The following is a 7400-nucleotide window of genomic DNA, read 5'->3' on the forward strand; positions in this document are numbered from 1 at the left end:
AATGATTTTTTTTCCCTTCAATCATTCTTTATCCTGTATGAAAAATTATAAATATTACAGCATCTTACTGAGTCACTAAGTAGTAGTAGTAGTATGAGAAGAAGAAGTCTATTCATCTTTGTTTGTGTCTGCATTACTGTGCAGCAGTGTCCCCCAACCACTGGGCCATTTGCCGCCCCATCTTCTCAGCGCTGAGGAGGGCCAGCCAACATTCTGCTACAGTTGGCACTGATGGCCGATAAACCATCAACAGTGATAATCTAATTGCAGTGTGATAAACTCTATAAAGGGATTTTAATGTTGAAGCAGAAGCATCATTCATACAGTATATTTGAAATCCCCATAGTCCCAAAGTCATAAAAATGTAGCTGAGGGAAGCAAGATTTATTTCTGTAACAGATTTCAAATAAAGGCTACAGTTTGTTTAAAAGTTACGCTATATGTGTTTTTAAAGACAACTTGTCATCAATCAAGATGCCTAAACACTAAGAACAGGAAACCCTTTTCAAAGGAGTCCCATCAACTGTAGTTTTGTTGGGCTGACTTGAATCAAGAAAGTTTTTTTTCTGTAAAAATCCTATATTTTGATTTGGTTGGATTTGGCAGCAATTTCAGTTTAGCGAGTGCTTTGGATAACACAAATATCAGACTGTAGGTCAATCGTCCACAGACGGATGAATGAAAATGTTTTTGATAGCAACATTTTGAATAGTATAGAGAGAAAATAACAGAGGTTCTAAGACAGACTCTTAACAGACATTTAGATCATTTGATCGGTAACCACCAGTCTCAACAGCTTCAATTCTTCAAGATAAATAATTCTCAATACATTTACAGAATTTGTTATCAAAGACACTGTTGTACATACGCTCTGGGAGGACATGAAGCATTAGAAACCTTGTCAAAGGCTTCAGCAAGCCAATAACACGGACAACACAATCATATTTGTTAACCAACACGTGCAATATCTTTACCTACCTTCGAGTTTGCTGCCTCGATTCCATGACCAGCTATAATGGCAGACTAGGAAATGTTTAGTATTACTGTACAGTTTTCCCACTACTGCAAGCGTCAATTTAGAACTTCTATCACAAAATGGAATAAAAATTCATCTTAAATGTATTCCATTGGCTAGAGAAAAGGTATGATAAAACCTAGAATATGAATGGTGAACTGCATTGTGCTTGTCATTAATTTCTAATTATCGTGTACTTGTAAAGGTTTATTTATTTATTTGATCGTTTCATTAATTCAGCCCTTGAAATTAATTGTACTAAATCCACAGTACTGCAACGGAACATAACTAAATGCAATCTAAATGTTGATGTTGTTTTGTCAGATTCGGGTGTGAGCGTCAATGCCGAGCTGCCTCAAGGTCAGATGGACTCTCTGTTGTCCATCATCTCCAGCCAAAGGGAGAGGTTCCGCTCCCGCAACCAAGAGCTGGAAGCTGTAAGTCACCGTCTCTCTCTCTCTCTCTCTCTCTCTCTCTCTCTCACACAAACACACAACTCACACACGACCTGTGACCTCCGTCCACTCGTCGCAGGAGAGCCGCTCCATGCAGCAGACCATGCAGGCCCTGCAGAACGAGCTGGACAGCCTGCGCGCAGACAACATCAAACTCTACGAGAAGATCAAGTTCCTGCAGAGCTATGCCGGCAGAGTATGGCTCTCTTTCTTTTTGTAGTGAGTGTGCGCGCGTACGCGTGACGATCTTATTTCCCTCGACTCCTCGTGTGTGCTGCAGGCAGGGGGCAGTGATGACACAGTGATGCGTTACTCCTCCCAGTATGAGGAGAGGCTGGACCCGTTTGCTTCTTTCAGTAAGAAGGTACAAAATGTACACTTTTTCTACACCTGACATCATCCCACACTAGGGTTTGACGTTTCTATCACTTTCTCTCGCTAACCCCGTCTACAAAGTTCCCGTTTGTATTTCCGGCCGACCCACGCGTTCCCAATTCCTCCCTCGTCTGCGACAGCCAATCGGCGTTGAGAACATAATTCTCATGTCACATGCAGGCTCCACACAAGCAAACACAAGCCAAATAAAGAAAAAATATCAAATTAAAAACGGACGCACGCACAGCATAGTGATCGGTGAAATAAATACAGTGTGGGGGCACATGTCATTACGACTGTGGCACCAAAGTTACACAACATTATTTGATTTGATTTTTTATTTATTTGGCTGCATGCAGGAGTGCGGCACCTGTGTGTGACATGGTACAGGTAAGTCCGTTCTCGACGCCGTCTGGCTGACTCGGACTATTGCTCACATGAAGAAAACTATGCTTTAACCAATGAAAGGTCCCATAAATCAGTCATACTAGCAAATATTTTTCAACATTTCCATCAGCCAGCTTCAGCCGGACACAGCGTTGTCGGCAAAGGAGGAGTGCTCACTATCGCAGATTTAGACTGGTTTATGAACAATATTTGAGTTAAATGGTGATATTGTGAATGTGGAAAAAGTTTTAGACCTTTGAGTTCATCTCATAAAAAATGGGAGCAAAAACAAAAATGTTGCGTTTAATTTTTTTAAAAATATTTTTGAGTGTGCATGTATATACAGTATATAAATGACCTTGGAAGAGCTTGAAAGGTGTATAAATTTTGTTTTCTTGTTGTAACACTTTTATACTTAGTAAACTTAGTATACAGAATCTATCATTTACAAAGGAAGTGAAATGTACTGTAATGTAAATGTAGGCTAGGCTCAGTGATCTAATGTTCAGCTCAGGGAGGAAGTGGTCCAAATGTTTAAATCAGTGTATTATCCCAAAAACTGAAAAAAAATATCTACAGTGTTTACATGAACAATTAAATCCATAAATCCAGGATCCCACTGATAGAGAGTACTACGTAGTCACACGGTCCATACATGTGTCGGTGTAATGGATGTTCAATGTAAGTGCTTCTGTGGAATGTCTAAAAGCAGAGAGAGAGAAAGCCGTCCACAGCGCCTCCTGCTGCACTTCAGTGCTACTGTAGTTGTTTGGAGTTCCTCGGGTAATATTCTATTTTAGCTCACCATCAACTTCCATGATATCAAGATAGAATAGGAGTAGGAACCTGACCTTAGTGCTCGCTCCCAACAATTGCTGGCCAAGTCCCATTCCACCATGTCGAAAATTAGCGGCTAACAGTTATCACGCTAAAACAAACAATTGAATGAACTCGCTCACCAGTTCCTTCTTGGTTTTTCTTTTTTCCAGTAGTGTGGGTAATGGGCAACTCAAATGATACGAGTCCGTGCTAGAGACACCTATCAGTTGACGGCACATCAGTCTGGTCAGAAAATTAGGCGAGAATAATGCTTTTGAAGAAGTAAAAACCCGTTTACCGGCAGCAGATCCGACCGGGACATCGGCCACCCAAACATTTGCTGCTGCCTATCTTGCGCCGTGATTGAAAGGAAATGACATCACCCCGGAAATGACATCGGCAGACGCAATACTCAAAACCAAATCACGTGATTATCATATGAAACTCAGAAAGAGGGAAAACGAAGGCAAGGTTATATTAATAATAAAATATCAAGGTCATTTACTAACATACTATAATAACGTATCATATTTTGTATACTAAATACAAAAATTACCCAGGTTAGATTGTGTTCACTTTCAAATGATGCTTTCATGTGTCTGCTCTGATTTCTGTCAACAGGAGCGTCAGCGTCGCTACTTGAGCCTCAGCCCCTGGGATAAAGCTACCCTGAGCCTGGTACAATCTCGCACACGCGCGTGCGCATACATACATACATACACGATGCCAACCTGGTTTTCTCATGTTCCCCAGGGTCGTGTGATCCTCTCCAATAAGATGGCACGCACCGTGGCCTTCTTCTACACCCTGTTCCTGCACTGTCTGGTCTTCTTGGTGCGTCAGAAGGGTTGAGCCTTATCCGCTCTGCTGCAAAAATAATAACTCATACAATGACAACATCTTACCTGCGGTTAACTCTATAACAGGTGCTGTACAAGACCGCTTGGAGCGAGAGCATTGGCAGGGACTGCTCGGCTTTCTGTGCAAAAAAGTGAGTGAGAGACGGAACACCAAGACCTAGACCAGGGGTGGCCAAGTCCGGTCCTCAAGAGGCACGGTCCAGCCTGTTTTAGGATTATCCCGACGGCAATACACCTGTTTCAAATGATCAGATCAGCTCAAGCCTGATAATGAGCCGGATAAAACAGGCTGGATTGTGGCTCTTGAGGACCGGATTTGGGCACCCCTGACCTAGACTGACTTTTTAATAGATTTTCATTTTATTTATTTATTTTTTATTTATTAATATTTTTAGGTTTTGGGATTTTCTTTTTTTTTTTTTTTTATTACATTTTAATTTTTAAAAATGAGTAACACATTAATTCAAAAAAATGTGATCGAACAAAGGTAAAGGGCAAATATGTTTGCTGTACATATGACTGGTAATTGGGATGTAGTAAACATCAGTTGATTATTTTCGCTGTCCCGTGAAAAACACTTATGTCCAACTTTGGAACCTTTTTTAATTTTCTCTTTAATGCTAAACATATGCGGAAACATGATTCATGTAAAAATAAGAAAATGAAAAAAAATGGAGATCCGAAAATGTATTTTATAGATTTTTTTTCCCCCAGTATGCACAATGATTAATTGTCAACTTATTTGTCCCCATCTTTCAGGTACTCTGACCACTTGCATCGTTTCCATGAGAATGACCAAAACCTCTAAGGAGGTGATGTCATTGCTCCACTTTATCCTTTGGATGAATTTGCCTCATTCAAGGATCCCGCGGTGAAGTGAGATTTGCTTATATGCTGTTGCAGTTAGCTGAAGCCTCCACTATAGGGCAGTGTTGCTTTGCATTTCCCTTTTTCCTTCCTTATCCTTATAGCTTATTAAAATGCAGTCAGTAGACAGCAATCATATAGATAATGATGAGCATGGTTTATGTCATTTGTGGGTTTTTTGGGAGTCATTTATGGAGTTTTAATCGACCAAAGCGACAGCAATCTTGAGTCCATCAATGAAGGAACAGTTTACTAATTATATGTACTATCTATCTATCTATCTATCTATCTATCTATCTATCTATCTATCTATCTATCTATCTATCTATCTATCTAATCGGATTTATAGCAGTCACTCACAAACCTAATTGGATTGGCAAACAAGTGGAGCACTTCCTCTGTGTCATGAAATGACTTGTTATGGATTATTTTCAGTGCACAAATCACCTTCTTACTGTTGATTGCAAGTAGAATTGAAAAACCAATGATTAGCTCCCTCAAGATGGACTGGGAGATGACGGATTCTATTGAGCTAAATAATCTTCTTTAGATGAATAAAATATGCATGATAGTTACTAAATTGTCTCTGTATTGCACAATTACTCAATAAAGCCTATGCAGCAAGTTGTGGTATCAAGATTGTTTTAATATCCTTGCTTTTATGTCAGTGATAGAGCTGCATTCACAAACGCAGTAGAACACGTCCATTCATGACTGTTTCCTTAAGAGCTAATAGAAATGGTAATAATCGGCCATAAAACCTTCGCTAAATGTAAAAGCTATGTTTTAAGTAATGTTAAAATTCTGAAAATTATGAATACAAATAAACAGATCATTGTAAAATACATTTGAAGTAAAAAAAACAAACAAAAGTTAACTCAAAGAAAACAAAACTTGATGAAGGGCTGCCAGGTTTTGTTGAAAACACTACCGGGTTGGTTGAGTATTTTCCAATTTGAATGGCAGCGTTTTCACTCATGGATGCAGCACTTCTTACATGACACTGCATGTGTAAAAGAATTTTCACTCATGGTTGCAGTACTTCGGAAACGGCACTGCATGTAAAAATATTTTTACTCATGGATGCAGCACTTCAAACACTATAACGTGTGTATGTGGCCCACAGACCCCAGATAAACTACCGCCCAGTGTTGACAACAGAGCAATCAAATATGGTCAAATTAAGATAACGATCATCTTTGTAACCAACAAAATTTACTTAACACATTGAGCGCTGTTGCATCTTGTTACCTTTAGAGCCGGGAGAGCGTATACATTATTTTCTTATTCTATTTTGAAGATATTGTATGTGTTTGTAGTCAATGACGGTATTGACAGCTTTGTAACAGAATAGAGGATGGTAATTAGGTACCACTCGATTAAAAAAAAAATTAAAAAATAGTGCTTCTGACACTTTATTTTTACATTTTGATTGAAACAGTAAATAATAAAACTCAGGCCTGTGTGAAAGCCACAGCTCTAATCGCTCAAATTGTTTTGGAATGATGTTTTCTGCTGAATGATGTTTTCTGCTGAAAAATCTAAATCAATTATTTTGCAGGTGTTGAATTTCCGGGAAAACTTCAGGTTTTAGAGGGTGATTCTATAGTCGCCCTTTGGTTTTTGAGGGATGTTCCGCCAGGTGCTTTAGGCCTTAATGGGTTAAAAGTTGCATTTGTTTGTGTAATGTGAACGACTACATAAAAATGTCAGATTTAACAAAAAAATCTGAACCAGGTATCATACATCACCGCAGCATGAACATAGCCAAAATGGCACCTCTGCTGGTTGCGAGAACAGATTTCTTAATAAATCGCAAATTTTCTATCAGTTTTCGTTATTTGATTTATGTGTTATTTTCCGTGGTGATTTTTGGGTCTATTTCAAGTGGCGATGCAGCAAATGTGTTACTCTGCGGTGCTTTGGTAGAAAGAAGACTTTAGTTATCTTGAAAATAGTCCAGTTCCAAAGTGTGTAACATTGTGCATCGTTTTAAAATAAATGATGTGGCAAAAAATAACAATTAAAAAAAACCCTCAAACAGATGGTAAGACAAAAAATGTAGTCATGACCCAATTCTTGGTCCCAACTAAGGTTGGGCATCGTTGAATTTGAACGATTACGGTTGCAATTCTGTCATTTGAACCACTTAGTGTAAATCAAGCCTTTATAGTCCCATTGATGACCCATTATCATGCCAACATAAATTAAAAACAGCAGGGTCCAAACCTTCATCAAGAGGATATTTATACTAATGTGTCCAGTTTATGCTGTCACTGTTTTCTACCATGGCCTGGACATCTGACTAAGTTTGACATCCGTGGTCTATGCAATCAGCATCAAAACTGCGTGTGTCTGCAGGCTAACTCTTACCCAGCCTTTCTGAGTTTTCTGCTCAACTCGTGTGACTTTGGGTTGCAAAAAAAGGCAAAGAAACAGTGACTGTTTACATTGAGTCAATATTTAGGTTAAGGACAAATATCCAGTCCCTGACATGTTTGGAATAACCCGTTTACATGCGCGAGCGGACAGAGTTACTCCCGCATTTGAATAATCCATTTAAAATGGCGACGCGCGGACGTCGTGACACAAACAAACGTCATTTCCGCTTGTTTGAGGGAT

This window comes from Filicampus tigris, chromosome 7, assembly GCF_054856515.1.
Source record: "Filicampus tigris isolate MCC_2025a chromosome 7, RoL_Ftig_1.0, whole genome shotgun sequence".
Taxonomy (NCBI): Eukaryota; Metazoa; Chordata; class Actinopteri; order Syngnathiformes; family Syngnathidae; genus Filicampus; species Filicampus tigris.